Raw genomic sequence first — 27,603 nt, forward strand, 5'->3', positions numbered from 1 at the left:
ACACTGCTGGTGGGAATGTAAATACAACCACTATGGAAAACAGTGTGGAGATTCCTTAAAGAACTGAAAGTAGATCTACCATTTGATCCAGCAATCCCACTACTGGGTATCTCTCCAGAGGAAAATGAGTCATTATACAAAAAAGACACTTACACACGCATGTTTATAGCAGAACAACTTGCAATTGCAAAAATATGGAACAAGCCCAAATGCCCATCAATCAGCAAGCGGATAAAGAAATTGTGGTATATATATATATATACTATTCAGCCATAAAAAGGAATGAAATAATGGCATTTGCAGCAACCTGGATGGATTTGGAGTATTCTAAGTGAAGTAACTCGGGGATGAAAAACCAAACGTTGTATGGTCTCACTTATAAGTGGGAGCTAAGCTATGAGAACACAAAGGCATAAGAATGATATAATGGACTTTGAGAACTCGGAGGGACAAGTGGGAGGGGTGAGGAATAAAAGACTGCACATTGGGTACAGTGTACACTGCTTGGGTGATGGGTGCACCAGAAACTCAGAAATGACCACTAAAGAGCTTATCCATGTAACCAAACACCACCTGTTCCCCCAAAATCTACTGAAATAAACAAATAAACAAACAAATTCAAAAACCCAGGGAAACACACCCCCCAGGAGCTGCAAAAAAACCCAGACAAACCCACAATGAGATATCACATACTATTAGCATGCTAAAAAATAAATATAAATACATGAAAAATAACAACATTACCAAGTGCTGGCAAGGACACAGATCAACTAGAACCCTCATACATTGATGGTGGAGATGAAAATGGTACAGCCACTCTGGAAAACAGTGTGGCAGTTTCTCATAAAGTTAACCATATACTTACCATATGACCCAGCAATCCCACTCAAAGTGTCTACCCAACAGAAGTGAACACTTACGTTCATACGAAAACCTAGACATGAATGTTTCTAATAGCTTTATTCATAATTGCCAAAAACTGAAAACAACCTAAATGTTCTTCAACTGGTGAATGGATGAACAAACCATCATACATTCACACCATGGAATACCACTCAGCCAATAAAAAGGAACTATTGATATATGCAATAACATGGATGAATGGCAAATGTATTATAATACATGAAAGGAGCCAGACTCAAAAGATTACATAATTCCACTTACATGACACTCTTCTGGAAAAGACAAAACAATAGAGACAGAAAACAGACCACTGGTTGTCATGGGTTAAGGTAGGGTGAGTTAATGAAAGGAGCAAACAAGAGAATTGGGGTGGAGAGCAGGAATGGAACTGCTCTGTGTCTTGATTGTGATGGTTATACAACTGTATGCATTGTCAAAATTCATGGAACTGTTCACCAAAAACTATGTTGCATTTACTTGTACATGAATTTTAAAAGTTTTTTAAAAAGGAAAGAAGAGAAAAGCTTCATTTTAAGCTTGATTAGCTGGTCGGAAATTATTAACTGGTCTTCATTTTTAAAAATTGCCTATTTTCTATTTCTTATGCTAAAATTAAGCTCCATAAGAACAGAAGCTTTGTTTGGTTTGTCCGCTGATGTATCTCCAGCATCTAAAACAGTGGTGACAAGCACAGCAATGAACTCATTGAATGCTTAGTTAGTGCATTTTATATGTTTTATCTTATTAGATGCTTAAAACAACTCATTGAAGTAGATACTGTCAGTATCCCCATTTCACAGATTAGGAGACTGAGACCCAGCAAGGTTGGGTAACTTGTCCCAAACCATACATTATTAAGAGGTGGAGCCATGATTTGAGCCCAGTCAATTTGATTGGACCCATACCTTTAACTACTAGTTTAGACACTTGGCTAAAGGGCACAGGAGCAAGAAAAAACATACCTGGATAAAACGAAGAGAACAAAGAGAATCCAGAACTTCTGGCTAGATGCAGAAATCTGACACAGCTTTGGGTTGTTTCCCTCAGGCAAGGAGAGCTTTTTCTCTGTTTTTATGTATTGTGTGCATGTGGTTTAGTTGTATTAGGTATGTGAGAACTGGCAGAGAGTGCAATGGACTTCTGTGGTTTTTATCTGCCCAGTAAATCCTCTTCCCTTCTTTTGGCAATAGACATGTCCACTTCCTTGCTTTGAGCATTCTTTTCCCCCGTCAGGTCATGCTGTTTCTCCTGCTTATGTGGGCCTGTCCATTAGAACATTTCCCTGGGATTCTTATATACTAGAGTGGGAAAGAGAAGCCCGTCCTTTCTTCTTCTGCATAAGTGTATTTGGATTGGCACTTTAACTTAGAATTCTATGAAGACAGTAGGGAATTACTCAAGAGTGACTGAGCCCATATTATGGAATGAAATTAGACACGGTTCACAATAGAATTAAGTTAAGCAAAATTTGTACACATTAAACTACAATAATTATGCTGGCTTTAATTTCTGATTAACTCCTAATTAAAAAGCATTAGGAAAAACATTTAGACATACATTTGGACAAATGTGATTGTTCTTCTGGTCCAAGAGAAATCCCTTTCTTGTGCTAAATTCCACTGGTCTTCTGTGAGGTCTACAGCATTCTTGTCTTAGGAGTCTCTGCTGGGATTAGTTATTTCCTTTCATCAGAGCACTTAATATTTATAGCAGGCTGAAGTATGACTCTCCAAAGATATTAGGCCCTAATTTTTGGAACCTGTAAATGTCACTTTATTTGGGAAAAAAAGTCTTTGCAGATGTAATAAAGAATCTTGAGATGTGGAGGTTATCCTGGATTATCTCAGTGGGACCCAGAATATCATTATATGTATCCTTCTAAGAGGGGCAGTGAGAGCTTTTACACATACCGAGAAGAAGGCAATATGAAACAGAGCAGAGAGATTTCAAGATGGGCCTTGAGGACTGGAGTGATGCGGCCACAAGTCAAGGAATGCGGGCAGCCTCAAGAAGCTGAAAGAGGCAAGGAATGGATTCTCTCTACAATCTCTGGAGGACATGCAGCCATTCCAATACCTTGTTTTTTCATCTAATAATACTGATTTCAGACTTTTGGCCTCCAAAACTGTAGGGAATAAATTTCTGTGTTTTTAAATTTTTTTTTTTATTTGTAGAGATGAAGGTGTCACTATGTTGCCCAGGCTGGTCTCAAACTTGTGGCCTCAAGTAATCCTCCTTTCTTGGCCTCCCAAGACACTGGAATTACAAGGCATGAGCCACCATGCCCAGCCTAAATTTCTGTTATTTAAGCCACCAAAATTTGTGGTAATTTGGTATTTGTTTCAGATAATAGTGCTGTATTAGCTGTATTAGCACTATTACCTGAAACAAATACCAAATTCCTATTTCTATTTATCCTATTTATCCCAAATTCCTCTGGATACAAAATTTTTATCAATAGCATTACAATTTTCTCTAAAAAGATTTTGCAAAATGCTAACTGCCTGCTCTATTTATTGACTCACATGGCAGTGCAAGTTTGTGCCTCTCTCTCACCCTTTCTTTCCCTCTTTCCCTCTCTCTTACCAGCATACTCTTTGTTCTGGCTTTGTGATGCTTTATTTTGGTTTGTTTCTGTGTTTTCTGTCCTTCTGAGACAAATTAGGAGTCTTATTCTTGTTTATCTTGTAAAAAAAATAACATTATTATTGGAGGTCAAACGGATATGGATTTCCTAATGAGAAGAAGTGAGAATGTCCCCCATGGTTGCAAAGGCCTGATCGTTACTGTTTCATCATTTTATGTTTAATACCATAAAAGGAACACTTTCTTCCTGAGATGTCTTCAGATTTTTTTCTATACTTGGAAATAAATGTGGGCATCTAGGATGAAAAGGCCTAGGATAAAATCCCAGTTCTCACACTTCTTAATTGTGTGACCTCTTGTAAATTGCTTTGCTTTTACCTAAAGCGTTGGAATTTCTCATCTATAAAATAGGGACAGCAGTAAGGTTGTTGTAAGGAGTAGAGAAGTTAATGTATTCAGATCACTTAGAACAGTGCCTGGCCCATAGCAAGTGCTTGACAAATGCTGCTGTTATCATCATCATCATCATCATCATGTCATTGTCTAGCATGAGGGCTGTACTGTCTTATGTGTGTCTGCATCTGAGCAGGGGCAGTTGACTTACCATCTTTTTAAACTGGCTCTCCTACTTTAAGTGGTAGGCCCAAGGAAGGACATGCCTTTCTTTTCACATCTGACCAGGAGGGATTGATAAAAGGCTTTCTGTCTGAGGTGTGTCTCATTTTTACTAGCCATTATTGTCTGTTGGAAACAATAATTTGGTTGAATTACTTAAAATAATATTTGAATTTCTCAATTTTATTTTGTAGTATAGACATTCAGACAAAATTTTCACAAACCAGCTTTGAAATCAAGGGATTATAATTTTGTTATATCCATTCATTCAACATGTATTTACTGAACTCCTATGGAGTGCCCAGTCCTGTGCTAAGTCCTGGGGGCATAGCAGTGAACAGAATGCTAAATCATGCAGGAAATCAAAGTCCTGGGAAGAAGTTTGGATTTTATCCTAAATGCAGTGGGAAACCTTGGAAAGGACTTAAGCCATGGAGTTTTAAGAGTGTAACTTTATTTTTGCTTTCAAGGATATTTTTAAAAATTCATTGTAGTAAAAACACTTAAAATGAGATCTACCCTCTGCACAAATCTGTAAGTGTAGAACACATTATTGTTACTTGGAGGTACAATGTTGTACAACAGAATGTATTTATCTAGCTGGACTGAAACTTTAGGTTGTTAGATTAATAACTCCCCATTTCTCCGTCCCCACAACCTCTGCAAACCACTATTTCACTCTCTGATTCTATGAATTGACTATTTTTGATACCTTATATAAGAGGACTGCAGTATTTCTCTTTCTATGACTTGATTATTTCACTTTAGCATAATGTTCTCAAGGTTCATCCAGCTTGCCACAAATTGTAGAACTTCCCTCTTTTTCTTTTTCTTTCTTTCTTTATTTTTATTTTTTTATTTTTTGAGACAGAGTCTTGCTCTGTCGCCAGGCTGGAGTGCAGTGGCATGATCTCGGCTCACTGCAACCTCCGCCTCCTGGGTGCAAGCGATTCTCCTGCCTCAGCCTCCCAAGTAGCTGGGATTACAGGCGCCTGCTACCACATCTGGCTAATTTTTGTATTTTCAGTAGAGACGAGGTTTCACCATGTTGGCCAGAATAGTCTCGATCTCTTGACCTCATGATCCACCCACCTCGGCTTCCCAAAGTGCTGGGATTACAGGCGTGAGCCACCACGCCCAGCCGAACTTCCCTCTTTTTCTTAAAGCCGAATAGTATTCCATTGTAAATATATTCCACATTTTCTTTATCTACTCATCTGTCCATGGAAATTTAGTTGTTTTCCACATCGTTGCTATTGTGAATAATGCTGCAATGAATATAGGGATGCTATCCTTATTTCAATTATGTGAATACATTCCCAGAAGTGAGATTGGATCATATAGTAGTTTTTTTTTTTTTTTTTTTTTTTTTTGAGACAGAGTCTTGCTCTGTTACCCAGGCTGGCATGCAATGGTGCAATCTTGGCTCACTGCAACCTCCACCTCCTGGACTCAAGCGGTTCTCCTGCCTCAGCTTCTCAAGTAGCTGGGATTACAGGCATGTGCCACCACACCCAGCTAATTCTTGTATTTTTAGTAGAGACAGGTTTTCGCCATGTTGGCCAGGCTGGTCTCCAACTCCCGGCCTCAAGTGATCTTCCCACATCAGCCTCCCAAAGTGCTGGGATTACAGGCGTGAGCCACTCCACCCAGCCAATAGTTCTAATTTTTAATTTTTTGAAGCACCTCTATACTATTTTCCACAGAGGCATCATCATTTTGCATTCACACCAACAGTGTGCAAGGGTTCCAATTTCTATGCATCCTTTCCAACGCTTGTATTTTGCTTTTTTGATAGTAGCCATCCTGACAAGTATGATGTGATATCTCATCGTGGTTTTCACTTGTATACTTCTATGATTAGTGACCTAGAGTATTTTCTCATAAACCTGTTGGCCATTTGTATGTCCTCTTCAAAGAAATGTCTGTTCAAGCCGTTAGTTAATTTTTAATCAGGTTATTTACTTATTTATTTTTTACTACTGAGTTGTAGGAGTTTCTTACACATTTTGGAGATTAACTCTGTATTACATATTTACTTTGCAAATATTTTGTCACATTCTGTAGGTTGTCTTTTCACTCTGTTGATTGCTCTAATTGCTGTGTAAAAGATTCTTAGTTTGATCTAGTTTCACATGTCTATTTTTATTTTTGTATCTGTGTTTTGGTGTCATATCTATGAATTCATTACCAAGACCAATGTCATGAAACTTTTCCCCATGTTTTCTTCTGGGAGTTTTAGGTCTTTTTTTATTTTTTATTTTTATTATACTTTAAGTTTTAGGGTACATGTGCACAATGTGCCGGTTTGTTACATATGTATACATGTGCCATGTTGGTGTGCTGCACCCATTAACTCGTCATTTACATTAGGTATATCTCCTAATGCTATCCCTCCCCCCTCCCCCCACCCCACAACAGGCCCCGGTGTGTGATGTTCCCCACCCTGTGTCCTAGTGTTCTCATTGTTCTATTCCCACCTATGAGTGAGAACATGCGGTGTTTGGTTTTTTGTCCTTGCGATAGTTTGCTGAGAATGATGGTCTTACATTTAAATCTTTAATTCATTTTAATTTTATTTTTGTATATAGTATAATATGAGTCCAATTTCATTCTCTGGCATGTGGATATCCAGTTTTTCCAACACCATTTATTGACAAGACTGCCCTTCCCCCGTTGTATAGCTTGGCACCCTTGTCAACAGATGATCAGTTGACCATAAATGAGAGGATTTATATCTGGGCTCTCAATTTTGTTCCATTGCTCTACATACCTGTCCTTAGGCCAGTACCATATTGGTTTCTCCTGTAGCTTTATTAAGGTATAATTAACAAATTATATATATTTTGATGTTTTGATATATATCTACACACTGTGAAAGAATTACCACAATCAAGCTAATTGATATGGCCATCACTTCACATAGTTACCTTTGTTCTTTTGTGGTAGGAACATTTAAAACCTACTCTTTTAGCAAATTTCAACTATACAATACTGTATTATTAACTATAGTCACTATGTTGTACATTAGTTCTCCAGAACTTATTCATCCTGCATAACTGAAACTTAGTACCCTTTGACCAATATCTCTTCATTTTTCCTACCTGTCCCATCCCCAACCACTCTACTACTTCTACAGTCTGCATTTATGAGTTCAACTTTTTTAGATTCTACAAATAAGTGAGGTCATGAGGTATTTGTCTTTCTGTGCCTGGATTATTTCACTTAACATAATATCCTACAAGCTCATCCATGTTGTCACAAATGACAGCAGGATTTTCTTTTTTTAAAGTTGAATAATATTCCATTGTATAGTGTATATAAAGTGATATCACTGTGTGTATACACAGACACACATACGCACACACATAGATCGTCCCTGACTTACAATGGTTCCACTTAATGATTTTTCAACTTTATGATGGCATGAAAATAAGATGTATTCAGTTCTCTCCTTAACTTATAATGGGGTTACATCTGGGTAAATCTCTCATAAGTTGAAAATACTATAAGTTAAAAATACACTGTCAACTTATGGTATTTTCACTGTAACATGGGCTTATTGGGACATAATCCCATCACAAATTGAGGAATGTGTTAGGCCATTCTTGTGTTGCTATAAAGGAATACTTGAGACTGGGTAATTTATAGAGAAAAGAGGCTTAACTGACTCCTGGTTCTGCAGGCTGTACAGGAAGCATGGCACTGGCATCTGCCTGGCTTCTGGGGAGGGCTCGGGGAGCTTTTACTCATGGCAGCAGGTGAAGCAGGAACCGGCATGTCACATGGCAGGAGCTGGAGCAAGAGAGAGAAGTGGGTAAACAGCCAAATCTTATAAGAACTCACTATCATGAGGACAGCACCAAGCTGTCAGAGATTTGCCTCCGTGGCCCAAACACCTCTCACCAGGCCCCATCTTCAACATTTAGGGATTACATTTCAACATGAGATCTGGATGAAACAAATATCCAAACCATATCAAGGAATGTCTCTCTCTCTCACACTCTCGCCTTTCTCTCTCTCTCTCTTTCTCTCTCTCTCATCTTATATATAGAAAAATTATGTCATCTGCAAACAGAGACAACTTTCCTTTTCTATTTGGGTGCTTTTTATTTCTTTTTCTTGTCAAATTACTCTGACTAGATTTCTAGTATATGTTGAATTGAAGCAGCAAAAGTGGGCATCCTTGCCTTGCTTCTGAACTTAGAGGAAAAGCTTTCAGTTTTTTTGTTTGTTTGTTTGTTTTTACTTTTGAGTGTGATGTTAGCTGTGGGCTTTTAATGTATGGCCTTTATGTTGAGCTAATTTCCTTCTATCCCTAGTTGGTTGAGAGTTTTTATCATGAAAGGATATTAAGTTTTGTCAAACACTTTTTCTGCATGTATTGAGACAATCATGTGATTTTTATTCTTCATTCTGCTAATGTGGTATCACATTAATTGATTTTCATATGGTGAACTACATTGCATCCAAGTGATTCATCCTATTTGGTCATGGTGCCTGATTCTTTTAATATGCTGTTGAATTCATTTTGCTAGTATTTTGTTGACATTTTTGCATTTATATTTATCAGGGATATTGGCTTGTAGTTTTCTAGTAAAGTCTTTGTCTGCCTTTGATATGAAGGCAATGCTTTTCTTAAAAATTGAGTTCGGAAGTGTTCTCTCCTCTCTAATTTTTGGCAGACTTTGAGAAGGATTGGTGTTAATGCTTGTTTAATGTTTGGTGAAGCCATCTGATACTGGGCTTTTCTTTTTTGAGAGGCTTTTAATTACAGATTAAACCTTCATACTAAAGTCATAATGCTCAGACTTTATATATCTTCATGATTTAGTCTTGGTAGCTTGTATGCTTCTCTAATTTATTCATTTCTTCTAGATTATCCAATTTGTTGGTGTAAATTATTTGTAGTAGTTTTTTTATAATCCTTTGTATTTCTGTGGCATCAGTTTTAAGTCTCTTCTTTCATTTTTTGATTTTATATATTTGAGTCTTTCCTTTTTTTTCTTAGTTAATATAGCTAAGAGTTTATCAATTTTGTTTATCTTTAAAAAGAACAAATTTGGCCGGGCACAGTGGCTCACGCCTGTAATCCCAGCACTTTGGGAGGCTGAGGCGGGAGGATCACCTAGCCAATATGGTGAAACCCCGTCTCTAATAAAAATACAAAAAAACACCAAAAATTAGTTGGGCATAGTGGCGGGTGCCTGTAATCCCAGCTACTTGGGAAGCTGAGGCAGGAGAATCACTTGAACCCAGGAGGTGGAGGTTGCAGTGAGCCAAGATCACGCCATTGCACTCCAGCCTGGGTGGCAGAGCGAGACTCCATCTCAAAAACAAACAAACAAACAAACAAACCAAATTTTACTTCTGTTTATTTTTTTCTGTATTTTCTATTTCATTTATTTCTTCTCTAATCTTTATTTCCTTGTTTCTGTGAACTTTGGGCTTAGTTTGTTTCCTTTTCCAGCATCTTGATGTGTAAAGTTAGATTGTTTATTTGAGATCTTTCTTCTTTTTTAGTGTAAACATTTATTGCTATGAACTTCCCTGTTAGTGTTGGTTTTTCTGCATCTCATAAGTTTTGATAGGTTGTATTTTTATTTTCATTTGTCTTGAGGTATTATTTTCTTATCTGATTTCTATTTTGACCACTGATTGCTCAAGAATGTGTTGTTTAATTTCCTCATATTTGTAAATTTTCTAGTTTTCAGTTTGCTGTTGATTTCTAGTTTTATTTCACTGTGGTAAGAAAAGACACTTGATATGATTCAGGTTCAAACTTCTTAAATTTGTTAAGAGTTGTTTTGTCTCCAGGATGATCCATCCTGGAGAAAGATCTATGTGCAGTTGATAAGAATGTGTATTCTGCTGCTATCAGGTAGAATGTGCAGTGTATTTATGTAAAATCTGTTTGGTCTGTATTGTTATTCAAATCTTCTTTTGTCTTATTAATCTTCTGTCCAGATGTTCCATTCATTATTGAAAATGGGGTACTGAAGTCTCCTACTGTTATTGTGTTGTTGTCTACTTCTTCCTTCAGTTCTGTCAGTGTTTGCTTTGCATATTTTGGTGCTGTGATGTTGGGTTCATATATATTTATAATTGTTATATCTTCTTTATGTATTCACCCTTTTGTCATTGTGAAATATTCTTCTTTGTCTCTTGTGGCAGTTTTGACTTAACATTTATTTTGTCTGATGTAAATATAACCACTCTGTTCTATTTGGTTACCATTTGCATGGGATTTTTTTTCCCCATTCCTCCAATTTCAGGCAACATATGTCCTTGAATCTAAAGTGAGATTTTGGTAGAGACCATATAGTTGGGTCTTGTTTTTTATCCACTCAGCCACTCCATATCTTTTGGTTGGAATGCTTATTCCATTTACATTTATAGTAGTTATTCATTGGAAAGGCATTACTATTGGCATTTAGTTAGTTGATTTCTGTTCATGTTTTAGCTCTTTTTTGTTTGTTTTTACTCTCTTGCTGTCTTCCTTTGTGTTTTAGTGATTTTTTTTTTGTATTAATATGCTTTGATTCCTTTCTCTTTTTTGTAACTTCTATAGGTTTTGTAGTTACTTTGGGGCTTATATAAAATATCTTATAGTAATAACAATCTATTTTAAGCTGATAACAAGTTAAATTACATATATAAATGCTACACTTTAACTCTCCCCCCACACTTTATGTTATTGTCACAATTTACATCTATTTATATTGTATATCTTTTAATATACTTTTATAGTTATTTTAAGTATTTTTGTCTTTTAACTTTTATACTAGAATTAGAATGTATTGACCTATCACCACTACAGTAATATAGTATTCTGTATCTATCTGTATATTTACCTTTACCAAATTTTATGCTTTCCTGTGCTATCATGTTGCTGTTTAGTGGCCTTTTGTTTGAAGTTGAGGAACTTCCTTTAACATTTCTTGTAATGCAGATTAAGTGGTGGTATATACCCCCAGCTTTTGTTTGCCTGGGAAAGTCTTTATCTCTCTTTATTTCTGAAGAAGAGTTTTGCCAGGTATAGTATTCTTGGTTGGCAGTTCTTTTCTTTCAGTGCTTTGAGTGTGTCATTCCTCTCCCTTCTTGGCTGCAAGGTTCCTGCTGAAAAAATATACTAATAGTCTTATAAGGGTTCTTTTGTATGTGACTAGTTACTTTTCTCTTGATGCTTTCAAAATATTCTCTTTGTCTTTGACTTATGATAATTTTGATAATTTGATTATAATGTGTCTACATTTGAATGTCTTGAGTTCATCTTATTTGTTGTTCTTGGGTTTTTTTAGATCTGGATTTATATTTCCATCCCCAGATTTGGGAAGTTTCTAGGCACTTTTTCTTCAAATAATGTTTCTGGACCTTTCTCTCTCTTTTCCTTCTGATACTCTCATAATGCAAACATTGGCAGGCTTGGCGGTGTCACATAATTCCCTTAAATTTTCTTTCCTCTTTGTCCCAATCTGTTTGGCCTTCCATAATAAAAATGCCATAGATTGTGTTTATTAAACAACAGACATTTATTTCTCACAGTTATGGAGGCTAAGAAATCCAAGATAAAAGCACTAGGAAGTTTGATGTTTGGCTGGGACCTGCTTCTTGGTTCATAGGTGGCCTTCTTCTTGTCATGTCTTCATGTGGTAGAAGGAGCACAAAAGAGATCCTGGTATCCCTTTTATAAGGGTATTAATCTCATTCATGAGGGCTTCACCCTCATGACCTAATTACCTTCCAAAATCCCAACTCCAGTACTATCACATTGCAGATTAGAATTTCAAGTTATAAATTTTGGAACATTCAGTCCATTGCACTCTTTTTCATTCATTTTTCTTTTTGCTCCTCTCACTAAATTATTTCCAGAGACTTGGCTTTAATTTTGTTGATTCTTCCTTCTTCCTGATTTAGTTTGCTATTGAGCTCCTCTAGGGAATTTTTCAGTTCAGTTATTGTGTTCCTTAGCTCTATGATTTCTGTTTGGTACTTTTTAATATTTCCTATCTCTTTGTTGAAATTTTCACTTTGTTCATGCATGATTCTCTTGATATCAGGGAGCATTTTTATGAGAGTTATTTTTAAGTCTGTTACGGAAATCATATAACTGTTTCATTTGAGTTGGTTTCTGAAGATTCATTTTGTTTTCTTGTTTGGAACATCTTTGCCTGATTCTTTGTTTTTCTTGACTCTGGCTTGATGCCTGCCCATTAGATAAGGCAGGTACTTCTCCCAATCTTTATGGACTGGCCTTGTACAGGAAAAGACCACCATCAATCATCCTGGTCAGAGATTCTCATGGCCTCTACTAGTGCTTTCCCTGCCCAGAGAGAAGTAGACAGCTGTGGGTTTTGTTCACTCACTCTGTGCTGAGCTGGATGCAGGGAGCTATGGTGTCTACCAGCCCTATCTGCCATCTTCAGTATCCTCTGGGCAGCTACACTGTGCTGAATCCATCAGAGCTTTAAGGTTGGAGAGACAAATGGTAGTTCTTTAACAAGCCCCAGAGAAACTGGAGCACTGGACACATGGATTAATACTTTCCCTTCCCAGGAGAAAGCTGAGAGCTGAGATTTTTAATCTGCTCACTCAGTGCTGAGTTGATGGGGAGATCAATGGTATCCATCAGCCCAAGCTGCCATCTTCATTCTCCCCCAGGCCACAAGACTATGTCAGACTTGTCAGAACTCTAAGACTGGCAACATAGTAGTTGGTCATCTAGGGAGTCCCCTGGAAAAGTTGGAGCATCACAGGAAAAGCAAACCAACCTTTTTTCTCCCCTAGGTAAACTGGGGAGCCAGGGGAACCCTTCTTGATTATATGACACTGCAATGGGTGCAGGATCTCCAGCAAGAGGATGTTCCAAATCTACCTACTGGCATTGCTGAGTCTAGTTTTGCATTCTTCCAGGGTACAGAGCCTTTCAATTAGTTTCTAATTTCTGAAAAATGAATTTGTGAATTGTTGCCGGATCAGCATGCTTATGGGGAATAGAAGAGTCAAGGGTCCTACTCCACTATCTTGTTGATGTCACTTTTGAAAGGATTACTCTCATGGCATTAAGAAGACTGGAGACGAAGAACATTGCTAGAGGAAGAAGGGTAATGAGATAAGTCAGTTATTAGCCATTGCACCAGTTCAGAGATAGATAATAATGTATGGATAAGGGCCCCAGAAGCATACAAGAGAAGTAGACAGATGATGTATTTGGGAGGTAAAATCAACAGGGCTATTGATTAATTGGATCTAAAGTCTGAGGGTAAGGGAGGGATCAATAATTATGTCAGTGTTTTAAAGTAATAATAAAAAAGTTGTTGTAACTCATAACATCAGTCGTGATTCTTGTTAATAATTTTTACCTAGGCCCTATGCACGTAGGTCATATGCACCTATAATAATATAGCTATCTGTGTTTCTAAATCAGTTTGATTTGGCTCTAATATCAAAGTTGTTTCATTGCTTAAATAACTCTGCCTTGATTAGTACCACTAATAGCTATGTGTAAATAAAAGTGTTTTAAATTTTGATTAGGACAGTTAAACTTTGCTAATTCAGACTGATTGTATAATTGACTTAAAAGGTTTGAGTTACATAATAATTTCAATAAAATAAGTTTTATTGTTTTGAAGTTCATAGAGCATATCAGACTAGATTAAGAAATACTGTCAAGTAGAAACCCCATAGGATTTACTTTAGTGGTTGGTTAAATGGTTTTAATTAACATAGCAAGTGTTTGTAATTTCTGTTTCTAAAATGGTTAAAATTTTTATTATCTCATAGATTAAACATATCCATATCAGTTTTATTTACATTATTTCCTTGGTAAGACTCTTTTAAAACTAGATAAAACAAATGTTATCTCACGTTCAAGTTACTTCTATTTGTAATTAATGGAGTACCAATAGCAAAGCTTTACATTTTTATAACATCTCAGTCAATATTTAAATGTGTTCAAGGTATACAACATGAAATAAATTTACTTATGAACTGAAGCATGAACAGACTGCAAAGCATCTGTAATCTTGCTTATTGCTCTGTGTTATTATCCTAAGTAAGCATTTGTGATTTAACATCCATCCTTGACACTCTGGCAATCTTCCTTGTTATCTCGCAAGCAGGCCTTTCACAGTTTTTGACAGACATCTAGATAAACTATGAAACAGTATTTGTGAATCTGACCTTAGGAGAATGAGGCTACTTCTCTTCTTCAGTGATGGAACTCTGCAGCCTTTGTGTTCTCCCATCTGAAACAAAATATCTATGGACCTAGGATTTCAAAACCAAGGGTCTATTCAGGGTTGACTTGGGGGTGACCAGTCCCACAAAGCTTTTGTCTTTTTCACCAGAAAAGACTCCTAACTTCCTCTCAGGCTAAAGCAGGTTCAGATTTGAAGGTCATAAAGGCTTAGCTGATAGTTTATTATTATTATTTCTACCTTTACACAGCTTCTATTCTTGTAAAGGAGACAGATGCCAAATAATAAACATAATATACAAGTAAAGTATATATAATAGTTTAATAAATTTTATAGAGAAAAGCAATGAAGCAAGATACTCCTTTGTAGGGAGGGGGGAGTGGGATATTCCATTTTTATTTCCAAATTAAAATAAGTAATTAGATTTTCAATAAGTTATTTTGTCATATTAAAAATTGCAATCAACTGCACAGCTACAATCATAACTACTATTCCTGAGTGTCTACAGTATGGCAGATGTGGGCTAGATATTATGTTTATTTATCATACTAATACAAATATTATAGCACACTTACTATGCTACTAATAATATGTTAAGCACTTTATGCAATGTTACCTTACCTATCTTACCACACAGAAAGTGAAATAGAATATCCCTATTTTTCAGAGGAAAAAGTTAAGACTCTGTGAGGTTAGGAAAGTTGTCCAAGGTGACACAGTCCTTAGGGACAAAATAGGAAATCATAATTGAAGTCAGTCTGGCTTTGAAGCTCATAGCTGTTTCCTAGAACCTGGATCACCGTCAAAAGTGTGATTCTATTCTTTGTGTCTCCTGCCTCAACACCAGGAGCTATTTGTCTTTTTCTGAACATATTTTATTAATGCTATCATTTATTCTTTTTTTTTTTTGAGACAGAGTTTCACTCTTGTAGCCCAGGCTGGAGTGCAATGGCACAATCTTGGCTCACTGCAACCTCTGCCTCCTGGGTTCAAGCAATTCTCCTGCCTCAGCCTCCTGAGTAGTTGGGATTGCAGGTGCCTGCCATGACATCCAGCTAATTTTTTGTATTTTTTTAGTAGAGATGGGATTTCACCATGTTGGCAAGGTTGGTCTTGAACTCCTGACCTCAGGTGATCCACCCCCCTCAGCCTCCCAAAATGCTGGGATTGCAGGTGTGAGCCACCGTGCCCAGCCTCATTTATTATTTCATTCAACAAAAATGCATTGTGCTGAGTTGATTTTCAAAGATGGAGAAGTTATAGGCCCTTCCATGAAGGATCCTGTGGTCTGATGGGGAAATAGACATACAAAAATTTACTTTTGTAAAATCCAATTCATTTTATAATAGAGGTATGAATGCCATGGCAAAGCTCTGAAGCCCTTCTGATGTAATCTCTGAATTTAGAGAAGTCAAATGCCTCAAGCTTTTTGTGGTTGTTACCTTCACTCAGAAATGCAGTTTAGATTATGACCAATATGCATGCACACACACATACAAGTGCAACAAAATTGTTATTAAAAACGCTTATGCCTAGTACAGACATTGTATTCCGATATTTTCAAGTTTTTATTCTTCTCTTGAAAGAAAACCTGCCTCGGCCTCCCAAAGTGCTGGGATTACAGGCGTGAGCCACCAAATCTGTTCACATACCAATCTCTCTCTCTTCCAAGGCCTGTTGACACATACAGTGCCATTCTGCAAATTAACAAATGATGTCCCTTCTGGACAGATGAATTACAAAATGGCATCCCTTCCTCCCACCTGTTGAAGTCCAGCCCCAGGGTATGCAACTCGGTCAGCATAACTCCTGACTGGAGTTTACCCCCATTTGCCCCTCTGCTATCTGGGTGAAGTGTACAAATTGCACAGCTGACTGCATATAGCAGCCCTTCCCTTTTTTCCCTCCCTTGCTGCCTCTCCCCTTCATTTCTCTCTTCATCCTCTCCCTTTCCCTCTCCTCCCATTTTTTCTCCTCTCCTTTTTTTCCTTTTCTTTAATTCTGTTATACTGGATGATAATAAAATAAAATAATTGAGGAGTTTAGGAAACAAGATTTTTATATTCCTTTTTGGAATTTTGGTAAAATATATAAAACATAAAATTTACCATTTTAACAGTTTTTAAGTATACAACTTGTGGCACGAAGTACATTCACATTGTTGTGCAATCATCACTACCATCCATCTGCAGAGCTTTTTCATCTTTCCTAAATGAAACTCTGTTCCTATAAAACACTACCCCTTCATTCCCTCCTCCTCCAAGTCCCCAGAAACCACCATTCTACTTTCCGTCTTTATGAATTTGACTGCTCTAGGTGCCTCGTATAAGTGGACTCATACCATAGTTGTCCTTTTGTGACTAGCTTATTTTACTTAGAATAATATCTCCGAGGTTCATGCATGCTGTAGGGTGTGTCAGAATTTCCTTACTTTTTAATGCTAATATTCTCTTCTATGTATATACCAAATTTTGCTTATCCATTCATCCGTTGGTGGACTTTTGGGTTGCTTCTACCTTTTAGCTATTGTGAATAGTGCTGTTATGAACACTGGTGTACAGATATTTGTTTGAATCCCTGCTTTCAGTTCTTTTGGGCATATACACAGAAGTGCAATTGCTGAATCATATGGTACTTTCGTGTTCTTGACCTTTGCTTTTTATGAATTGAAGTTTCTTGAAAAGTCTAGCTTTGATATGTTTTCCTTCAACAAAGACATAATACACATGTAATTCCTGTACTGAGTAATCTGAATTGAGTTCACTTTTCTCCACCTTTAACTTTGCCCTGTTGCATTCCTGACTGTTAATGATGCCTTGGAAGATTCCATAACTTTCCAGTCACTTAGTTACTAAAGACTAGTACAGTCTAATTAAACAGTCTAGGCTCTCCTCCTCTCCACTCTTTCCCTGACCCCTGGATCAGGTTTGACTGAGGAACCAGGAGGGGTGGGAGGATAGGGTCTGCTCTCCAATCAACCTCCCTTCCTGCCCCCAGGTTCTAGCTCCCCTGTGGGTAGGAAGAAAGAAAGGGACAAGTGCTTACTTATTACCCCCTTTTAAAAGAATTCACGTAGAGAGTCCCTTTATTAGATGCAACCTAGTCTCTCTATTTAGACACTCCTGCAATTGATTAGATCACTACTTGGACCTTGTTACTGAGATTTCTTATGATTTGTCCGTTTTGTCTGTTGCTCCTAATTGATTGGACTGAAGCTGTTGGTTTTGCACACAGCCTGTGTAAGTTGATTTTTACATTTATCTTTTCAGAAGGCTAACTCTTGGTTTCACTGATTTCTCTAACCTGGACATATTGGCATATACATATCTTTCCAAGCTCATTCCTGAGTCATTTTTCTGAATTCTCCATTGTCAAAATGCCTTTGGTAACCCATATGCTGATAGCTTCTTAGGTCAGGAAATTTTGTGAATCCAATGTATTTGGATTTTCCTTCTTTAAATTTTAGAATTTAAGCTTACTTCCCAGTTCTGGAAGTACAGCTCATTTCCAGATCTTAGTGCTGAGCACCAGAGTGAATTTTGGCACAGATTCTGACTTTATGCTACACTGTATGCTACACATACAGTGCTATCAAATAGAGGTAGGCCAGGTTACAGGGAAACCAAACAGCATACAGTGTTATGAAATGGTGCACCTGCTGCAACTCCTTCTTCATGAACTGTTATAAGAGTTTAAAAAATTATTTAGGCCAGGTGCGGTGGCTAACGCCTGTAATTCCAGCACTTTGGGAGGCTGAGGTGGGCAGATCATCTGAGGTCGGGAGTTCGAGACCAGCCTGACCAACATGGAGAAACCCCGTCTCTACTAAAAATACAAAATTAGCCGGGTGTAGTGGTGCATGCCTATAATCCCAGCTACTTGGGAGGCTGAGGCAGGAGAATCACTTGAACCCAGGAGGTGGAGGTTGCAGTGAGCCAAGATCACACCATTGCACTCCAGCCTGGGCAACAAGAGTGAAACTCTGTCTCAAATAATAAGAATAATAATTTAAAATGTTTTATGGAAATTAAAAACTATAATGAGAAAATTAAAACGATTTGAAAGTACTTTATCCAAAAAGAAATACTATTGCCATTTTAAACACATATATAGATATTATATATATATTTGAGATACCATAATATATGGTTTTATGTCCTGATTTTTTAACTTAGTATGAAAATTTCTCTATGTCATTAAGAATTATTTGAAATATGTCCATGATCTTTAATGGACATATTAAATTGTGTTGTATTTATCATGATTCAGTTAATAATTATCTAGGTTTAGAGCATTTATAATTGTAGCAATATCCAATAATTATTCAGTACTTACTATGTGCTAGTTGGTGCTTTAATGCCTTACATATATTTACTCTTCATCTAATTCTCATAACACTTTTGAGATCCCCATTTTGCAGGCAAGAAAACTGAGGTATAGAGAGGTTAACAACCAGTCTCACCTTGCGATTGCAAGTTGGTCAGGTTGTAATTGTTACTCTAGCTAGTCTGGCTCTCTAATTTGTAATCTTAACCGCTATCCTACCTGATCACTGTATGATAAGTATCTTCTTGGGGAAAGAAAATCTTTATCTGCATTTCTGATAGTTTCTACTGGGAGGGTTCCTAGAGGTGAAATAACTAGGTCAAGAGCTAGGAAAACTTTTAAACTTAAAGGCATGTTGTCCAGTTGCCCTCCAGAATGTTCCTACCAGTCCATGTTCACACCAATAGTGGGAAAAGCCTGCCTGTGCACTCCCACCACTGTTGTTTAATTCCTATTTAATAACCCTGAATTTGGGATCTTCCTGAATGGTTAAGAGAGTCCAAGTATCCAGGGCTCCCTTAAGAACATAGAAAGTCCAATTTTATACAAATGTGGAGTCATTTGTATATATACCTCAGATAATACTACATCTTTGTTTTATTGGTCCATACATAAACGAACTTCCTTATCTCATCATCAGTAGATGTGAGAAATTGCTAACATGAGTGTGTACGAAGACTGATTGTGTCAAATCTGAAGGTCATTACACTTGTCGAGGGTGCCTTTCAAAATGTAGCCCTATTTTGACAACTACTGTCATGAGTGGTATTTATGGTATTTGCTCAAGCTTTTAGGCAGCTGGAAGTAATTTCACATTAATGATCTTATATTACTCTTTGGTTTAAAAAATAGCATTGTAAAAATGCATCCTGCTCACATATATTTTTCCCTTGATTAGCGTTACAGAATGTACATAAAATGTTACACTGCATCTGCATTTCCAGGTAATAGTAACTTTTGGTAACCCTGGTTTTTATCTTTTGAAGATAATTTCTTTACTACTCCCAGTGAAAAACTGATATTATCAGGCAGAAATCCCCCAGACTTTTTAATAGAAAAGTTGAAAAAAATTCCATGGAAATATCACAGGGAAAAAGGATTTTGGTAATTTCTACAGTGATTTGGATAAGTTCAATGAGGAATTGAAAATATTCCTCGTGACTGTGAAAATTAATCGCTCATCCTTCACTGGCACTTTGGATTAGTATTTTGTCATCACTATTTTCTGAAAGAATCTTGATTGAATCAGAGGTTTCACTGTGCTTCATTAAGGTTCTGTGTCTGTGCAGGTACCGCTTGGACTTTGAATTGCTTTAGATTCTAAGAAGTATATAAATCAGGCAAGAAGCTGGTAACCTGGAGCAAATAACAAATGCACACTTACTGTGAACTATCTGGAAGCCTGTGTTGGTTGTGATTCCTTTTATTTTTATTTTTAAGTGTGACTCTCGGTAGAAGCTTTGTCTTGAACACAATGCTGTTGTTAATAGCGAATGAAATGACTGGAACTGTGCTGGGGGAAAAAAAAGTAGGCTGAAGGATTTATAGGGGACCGCTGCAAACCAAATGTTGCAATTATCTGCAGCTGAAAACAAGTAGCTTTTAATGTGTCCATTTGGCCAAGAAGAGGGAGAAGAATTATAGACCATTGCTCTTTCCTCTCTCGTTCTCATACTCTGTCTTCTTCTTTATGTAGTTTATCATCCACAATTTCAGGATGTATTTTGCTTCTTTAAGCTGTTTTATCTGTAGGCTTATGAGGTCACTCATGTGTGAATTCCTTTGTTAGTCATCTCACCTTTTGCCTTGATGATAGAAAATTGATCAGGCCTAAAGTACAAGTTCAATAGACATCCCCCTTGGTCCTTTGTCTAGGAGAATAGCTACCATTGAAGGCCATGAGCAGGTTGCTATTAATATGACAGCCTGCTCTATCTCCCACTGTAATTTATAATGAAATACCTAATCTCCATTATTTTGATCCAAGCAGGCGATCCCATGAAAAAGTCTTTTCATCCAGTTCCCAATGGCTGTTACATGAGAAATGGCAAACCAATAATTTTTGTCAAGTTTTTTAAGCCAACAGAAATGCTTTTCCACTGCTACAGTTTCAAAAGGCACAGATAAAGCTCATTCACTGAGATGAATGAAAAAGCCATCTGGGGTTTTTCTTTTTGACTTCCTTTCCTTTTCTCCATCCTAGTAATCAAATTTGAGCAAAATCAAATGGGGCTTTCTATGAAAGTACCTTTTGTTGATCTGAACGAGCTGGTAATTTACAAAATACCCTTCCTTTGTGAGGAAGGCTAAAGAAAAAAAGAATCAGTAGCTTTTAAAGCTGGGCCTTAGTGGGACTCTAAATGCAATGAAAGCAGTCTGTGTTGAGAGATTGAAATGCATTTCAAAGCCAGGCCTGACTCGGGGTACAAGGAAGAACAGACCTATGTGCATTTTGTAGGAAGAAAACTGTGAATGGAAAAAGGAGAAGGGGAGAGAAACAGGGGGGAAATCTGGATAATACATTAAAGTAACCATAATTTTGGAGATGCATTCATCTTATTGAAAATATGTACGTAACCAGTGATACCGAAGTCGGATATTTGCTCAATCAGGATGCTCAACAATTTGAGCCTTTAAAGTTTGGAGCTGCATGGGTTTGTGGAGAAAGTCGGCTCGTGATGTGTGTGATGTTTTTCTCCAACTTTTTCTTTTTCTTCTTTGCTTTGGGATCTTGTGGGAAGTACCTCAAGAAAACCTGAAGATGCTAATTTTTAGACAACTAATACTTCCTATTTTCCCTCCTTTTGCCTGCTAGATTTCCTCATGGTTGTGATTCCTCTTCACTCTTTTGAATTTGGAAGGACGGCATACACATCTGAAAAACAGTAAGTAATGTGTGATTTATTTTTCAATTACTGTTACTAATTAATTGTAATAAAGCTGAAATTTGATTACTGGAGGAGTTTGAAATCATCATGCATGCCTTGTAGGAAAATGGGTTTTGTGCAACATTTGCATTATTTGGTGTGAATTACCTTTGGTTTGATTTAACTGTTTATCACACAATTACTGTTGTGATAATGAATGTGTTATTCACTATTGCTAAATTTACCCAGTATATTCTGTAATAACTAAGTATTTGTGCCATATAATATATGCATTCTTAGTGCAACAGTTTAAGAAACAATGCAAAAATTGCAGGGAACTGTCTTTGGAGATGCTAAGTTTTCTTGTTTTATATACCACACAATCTTCCTCACACATTTATAGTTTTAATTCATAGTAATAATGTTTTCTAGGGACCTTTCTATTTATGCCTGAAATGAAATTCTCATATAAATTATGTGAGCTTATTTCTTCAAAATGAATATCCAGAGAGAGGCAAGAATTATTCTGACATTATTAAACTGCATTTTTAATGCAGTTTAAGTGACATTTCTTATAATTTAATCAAGCATTATAATTAAAATAACAAAGCTTTGATTAGAGACATTTTTTTCATTTGGGAAAGTGAAAAGTTCATTTTTAGCTTCCTAAAAATAAGACAGACGTATGCTATCTGAAGACATGATACCTTGGATTAGAGTACATGCCACAAGTATTTTTTAAAACATAAATGCAGCATTGGCATTTCTGAGTAACTACAGTGCATATTTTAAATATATAAATGCCTTAGAATGAAGCAATATGGGGCAGAATTAGTTCTGACATCTCTGAGGTAGCTTGAACAGTATTTGCATTAGGGCTGGCACTGCTAAAGCAAGCAGATCCTGGGAATTTCATGTAGTCAAACATGAGATCCTTGTTTCTGGAGAAAAGAAAAAGACAAGATTAATTAAAACCAAGTCCTATGTTGTTTAACCCTTAAAATAACAGTCAGTATTTATAGAGATGCTGAAATGGGGAAAAGGATTCAGATTATTTCACAGAGGTCTCTGCGAGGGCCAAACCCTTTCCCTTCTAACTATTCTTCATATCGAATATAAATTCCTGGAAGTTTGTATTTAAGATGAAGTCTGTTTTCTAAGCTTTTGCAGCTGCAGGTCTCTTTTCCAACTTCCGACGTTTATCTTTGCCTGTGTTTTTGAGCCATTTGCTGCCTCCTAATGCCTAACTTTAAAATAGCATGCATGGCAGCCTGCCAAGACGGTGGCAGTGGCATATTGGTTTGTATTGGTGTTGAAGTTGCAAAGTTTTTGTTACCGATAATTTATAGCAATTGCAACAAAAGAGATTATCAAAACCCGAGGGGATAGGAGACAGGAAGGAGAACAAAATTGCTGCACTTCTTGATGGATCAAAGTGTGATTCTTCCTGCAATAGTGAGTTGGGTTGTTGTGTTGTCTACATGGGTGTGATGCTCTAGATGACCTGCACATTGTCACTGTAGTGACTGCCTGTAATCTTAGATTGACAGAGAAGTGCAACAAAAGAGGGTTTGTCTAGGGGGTGTAATTAATTATACATATGATGCAAAAATTTTTTCTCAGGCTATTGACTTCTTTTATATAAATTAAGATTGTTGTTAAATTAAGGTTGTTGCTTTTTTTTTTTTAAGTTCTTGAAAGAACAAGTTTATTGTTTAAGAGTGTCGTTGTTGTTTTTTTGTTAATACAAATTAGTACCTGGGGAATAATGCTTTGTCTTTTGCTGGTTAGTTTCATGTCTAGTCAATCTTGTAAGACTTTTGCAAAAGTTCTCTTCTATATTTCCTTTAAGCACTTCTGGTAAAAGCTAGGGGTACTTTGTTTTGTTGCAGTTGTAAAGGATCTCTGTGAAGATAGCGTTAAGAAACAGGTAATAAGGTTCCTGCTTACTCCACTTATCAAGGATTAGCTGTTCTGAAACTCTTGTTAGTATAGCAATCTACTAACAAGAATAATGTTTGTACCTACGCTGAGAGGAAGAGAAGTCCTCTTTCTCTTAGCATAGGTACAAACATTAAGCACTTGCATTTTGGGGAGCTGGAGAGCTAATTATTTTCAATTAGCCATTGGGACAAAGGAAATCGTCTCACACATTTTGCTTGTGGACTTCATATTCTCAAGTATAACAACTGATATGTTACACACTTTACTCTTTGCTAAGCCAATACAAAAATAAAAACAAACCAACAAAAAGTCACTCCTGGAAAGTTTAGAAATATAGATCCACAAAGATGATCCACAGAGACACCACAAAGTATCTTTAAAACTTATCAGAGGAAAGGAAATGAGTGACACATTTGTAAAGACTGAAGCATCTGAGATTGACTTTAAAGTTCTGTTTTTCTTCTAGTAAAATTAAAACTTTATTGAGCTTCATGTCAGAAACTTGGAGCTACTTTTCCACTACAGTGATGCTATTGAGGTTTCAATGCTTTCAGGGCCTACTAATAGAACCCAAAAGTGGAGAGAAGGCTCATGGAGCACCGCTCCTCGCTGGGTGGAGGTCCTGGTCCCTGCTTAAGCTCTGCCAGTAGAAGCTATTACCTAAAAGGTGTTCTTTTATTGTCTTAGGCAGGACATGCCCATGCTTTGACATACCAGCAGGCAGTAACAGATTGCTTGACTAATCAGCCTGCATTCTCTAGGGTTCAGGATGCAGGAAAGTAGTTGGCCTGGTTTTCACTCCAACTTTATATTGATGCCTCTGGACTCATTACCTGCATCTTTGCACTTTGCTTTCCTCAGGTGTCAAAAGAGAATGTTATGTGTCCTTTTCTTGTTTCTTGTCTTGCCTTCTATGGTCTGGGTAGACATACTGGGATGTACTTTTTGGCATGAATATGATGGTCAGTCTAGAGTTAGCTTAGCTGGTGATGACATAATGACAAAGAAGACAAGACCAACAGACACTGATGTCACTCCTAACCCCAGATGGGAGCCAACTTTAGATGACAAAGGGGATGAGGCAAGTATTGATCAATGCCCAAACCATTCCAATTATTGGTCAGATAACTCTCAGCATGGCAGCAGCAGCATCCAAAAGGGAGAAAAATGTGCCAACTCCCATCATGTTTTCAAATTCAGAATGGGGAAACTGGGAAACTGGGAGCATAGTAAACAGAAAAAAATCTATTTTTAGCACCACCTTTTACAAGCATTTTGATGCATGTTGTAATACAATACAGTAGATATAAATAATGTCCAGATAATTACGAATAAAGAAAATACAAATTGGTTTGAGACTTAAGAGGGAAAAGAACAACATAAATATGAAGGCCATGTATTTTTAACATTTTTTTGAGTCATAGACTTGGCTCAAGGTTTTTAACAGCTAAAACAAAAGTGGAAAAAAGTCATCTAGAGGATAACTTCCATATAGTGAGCATTTTATACAGCCCTAATGGTTACAACAACCTCAAAGCCACCTATTGTTACCCTTGTTTTCTGGTGGAAAAAAATGCAGAATCAGAAGGATTCAGTTACCAGCCGCTGGTTACACAGGCAACATATGCCTCTGTGGGATTAAATCCAGGTCTCTCTGACTCTCATAGCCTTGATTTCCTTTGGGTAACGTAGAAGTCAGCTGTCCCTGCAGTCTCCTGCACGTGCATACCCTCTTTCCGTGATTGCCCAAGGCCAATCCAGAATCACGGATGTCAGCTCTACACTGAAGTTCTAATGGAATCCACTTTCATAGAAGAGTGAGTGGGCAATGTGGACTTTACTGAGTGGGAAGTTGAGGGGATGAACTTTGCATATCCCACATCAAGCCACTTAAACATTCCTATTAAACATTCTGGTCTGTAAAGTACCTTTTTTGTTTGCTAAAATTGGAGGTTCCTCTCTTTGACCCTTCTTTCATGCTCCACCCAGCTTCCCTAGCTGCTTTCTTCTATTCCTGGGTCCCCCTTTCTCTCCTCATTAAAACATAACAGGGAGCCATATGGTTTTGCCCCAGCTTCTAAAACTAAGCTTGCATGTCTAAACCCAGTGCCATGCTTAGCACACCTCCAAAACCCTTCTCTGTGACAGTTCTTACTCTACTTAGTAGAAATGAGGATGACGTAGCAATTGAAATAATCCCACTGCACGTTTTACTTTGGGGAAAAACATACCAGTCTCTTGGTTTTTGAGGCATTTAGTTTTGGAAAAATATTCTTCAGTGGGATGTTAAGGAGGATTCAGGGGACAGTGTCTCCATCAACAGGCATTACAGAAAATTTCATTACTCTTTTGCTTGTAGCTACCCCCTGATGACTAAGTCCAAGGTGCCACAGGAAAAAAAAAACTTAGAACATGTTAGTGTATATGGGGCCACGGCCACATAATTAAAGGATAGCTTTAAATAGAAAATTAAGGATGGAGGGAGGGATGAAGCTAAGAATGAGAAAAGAAATAAAGGGAACTTAACTAGTAATAGAACACGAGAAATGACTTTGAGTCTCCCTTTCAGTGTGTCCCACAATTTCATTGTATACTGTATAGAAAACTATATCCTATATTTACATATTAAATAGACAATGTCAAGTTTATTTAAATGATAATAGAATGCTGATGCCTAGAAAGGGAAAGGCAGTCCAGAGACTCTGAAGAATGGAAACCAAGCCTTCTTCAGGCTTAATATCACAAAGGTTTAGATTGTGATAATACACATTAAATCATGTGATTAAGTAGTAGGGCTTTTATCAGTTCGGTTTCTATGTACTCTTTTAAAAATGTTGAAAAGAGAAGAATCAACTGTAATAGCTCAACATAAACAATTTGTTGTGAGTTTGGGGCATGGAGTGAAAATTGAGAAACACTTTATAAAACCTTTTGAAACCCCAGGCTTAGAAAGCTTTCAGAGTTATTTGCCTACACTCAGGTGGATTTTCTGCATAGGTTTCCTTTTAAGTTACTCAGGTCTTTACTTCTGCTTTTTGGCTTAAACAGTTGATATTATATGGTTGTTGGAGCCTTGAACTTGATTGTCAGCCAGTGTAGCTCTTTTAGGAGAGGATGTCAAATCTGCCAGCCATCCAAAATTGCCTACATTGTCATTGCTCTAATGAGTATGTCCTTCAAGAGTCAATTGAAGGCTAAAAATAAATGCCTTTTGATGTTTACAGACTCCTTATAAACTGCTCTGAAACCAATATGAAAGATTATAATTTTTTCTCTCTCACTAAGACAGTTACAATAACAGATTTAATAATATATATTTTCTTTTGTCAGGAGTACAAGCTCTCTTAACAAATATATGCTAGATCATGAGGGGTGAAAAGACATGGGCACAGTGACAAAAGCATACTATGAAAAAAAAATAGCTATTTCCAATTTCATTTATAAACTGAAGGGCAAAGTACTTCATCCAGTGGAATCATTTAGTATCTTAATAGTTCAAAGGTAGAAGCCAGCAGGACACAGTGAAATAAACATGTGAGCACAAGAAAAATTGTGCTTCTTCAGCCTTGCTGTGCAGAAAGTTTGAAATTTGGGCACAGGTCGTGCAGGAATTCAGGATTTGTTTCATCTTCTGGGTAAGTCAGCTCTGGAAATATGGCTCCTTAAGCACACAGCAGAGCCCTTTCCTGTCAAGCTTGCTTGGATGACTCCTCTGAAACAACTTGGTTTAAAAAAAAAATGGGGGCTATTAGGCATGGCCAAAGAGAAAGTCACTTGTATTTCCTCACAGAAAATTCAAAACTAGACAAGCTACTTTTCTGGCCTCAAAAAAAAAAAAAAAAAAAAGCCATGTGTAGTGGCTCATGCCTGTAATCCCAGCACTTTGGGAGGCCAAGGCGGGCGGATCACGAGGTCAGGAGATTGAGACCATCCTGGCTAACACGGTGAAACCGTTTCTATTAAAAAAAAATACAAATAATTAGCTGGGTGTGGTGACAGGCGCCTGTAGTCCCAGCTACCTGGGAGGCTGAGGCAGGAGAATGATGTGAACCCGGGAGGCAGAGCTTGCAGTGAGCTGAGATCGTGCTGCTGCACTCCAGCCTGGGCAACAGAGCGAGACTCTGTCTCAAAAAAAAAAAAAAAAAAAGTCCAGCTGCCTACAA

At 37.2% G+C, this 27,603-nt stretch overlaps 1 long non-coding RNA gene across 4 annotated transcripts in view; it reads left to right on the forward strand.

Moving 5' to 3' along the window:
* LOC129058743 (uncharacterized) overlaps positions 1-27,603 on the forward strand; it is a 686,790-nt gene that overhangs the window by 84,870 nt on the left and 574,317 nt on the right. For all 4 annotated transcript variants that reach the window (XR_010139317.1, XR_010139316.1, XR_010139319.1 and 1 more), the window contains exon 3: positions 21,445-21,514. This is a non-coding gene — a long non-coding RNA (uncharacterized LOC129058743). The remainder of the gene's footprint in view (positions 1-21,444; positions 21,515-27,603) is intronic.

The sequence above is a fragment of the Pongo abelii genome, chromosome 2 (assembly GCF_028885655.2).
Source record: "Pongo abelii isolate AG06213 chromosome 2, NHGRI_mPonAbe1-v2.0_pri, whole genome shotgun sequence".
In the NCBI taxonomy this organism is placed as follows: Eukaryota; Metazoa; Chordata; class Mammalia; order Primates; family Hominidae; genus Pongo; species Pongo abelii.